General features: G+C 33.4%; 1 pseudogene; it reads right to left on the bottom strand.

Moving 5' to 3' along the window:
* Positions 1 to 607, bottom strand: part of LOC107588259 (myosin light chain kinase, smooth muscle-like) — a 103007-nt pseudogene that overhangs the window by 34967 nt on the left and 67433 nt on the right.

Here is a 607-nt window from a genome sequence, read left to right as displayed (position 1 = left end):
CACTAATTTGTGGAGATTCAGCGCATTGAGTTCCACAAATCTGAATGCATTAAGATTAACACTGACTGTTAAGATAAACATTTTGCACAATTTATTATCTGTAATATCATTGTGTTGCTACTAGATGCTGTATAAGCTCTATGTAACAATCTTTAGTAGCTAAGACATTGCACATAATTTACACATAAATCAAACATAAATTAATTTTATTACATTTGGATTTGGATGCATGTTTAGATATTATCAATGGCTACTTTTTTGTCTTTATCTGTTTTTTGTTAAAAAATTGTGTTGTTGTTTCTTGAAACATTGATTTAAAGTGTCAGTTATTGCATTATTATTTCGGTCAAACCCTTTGTTACCCCAAACTACATATAAAAGCTTTATCAGTGGCATAAAAGTGACCAATGCAGCTACTTAATCCTTTGCTACTCATTAAGGTGTGAACGTCCCCTTTAAATAACGTGACGCTCTGCCCTCTATGACGCTGCTCCCATTAAGCACTGTTGGAAGTGAATGCATTGATTCAGCATTTTGACACCTCCGTAAGGATGCATTTAACTCGACAAAGCGATCTAATAAAGGATGTATTGATCTCGTGAATTAG

The sequence above is a fragment of the Sinocyclocheilus grahami genome, unplaced genomic scaffold (assembly GCF_001515645.1).
Source record: "Sinocyclocheilus grahami isolate Dianchi unplaced genomic scaffold, SAMN03320097.WGS_v1.1 scaffold100.1, whole genome shotgun sequence".
NCBI lineage: Eukaryota > Metazoa > Chordata > Actinopteri > Cypriniformes > Cyprinidae > Sinocyclocheilus > Sinocyclocheilus grahami.
This window is presented reverse-complemented; position numbering and strand designations above follow the sequence as displayed.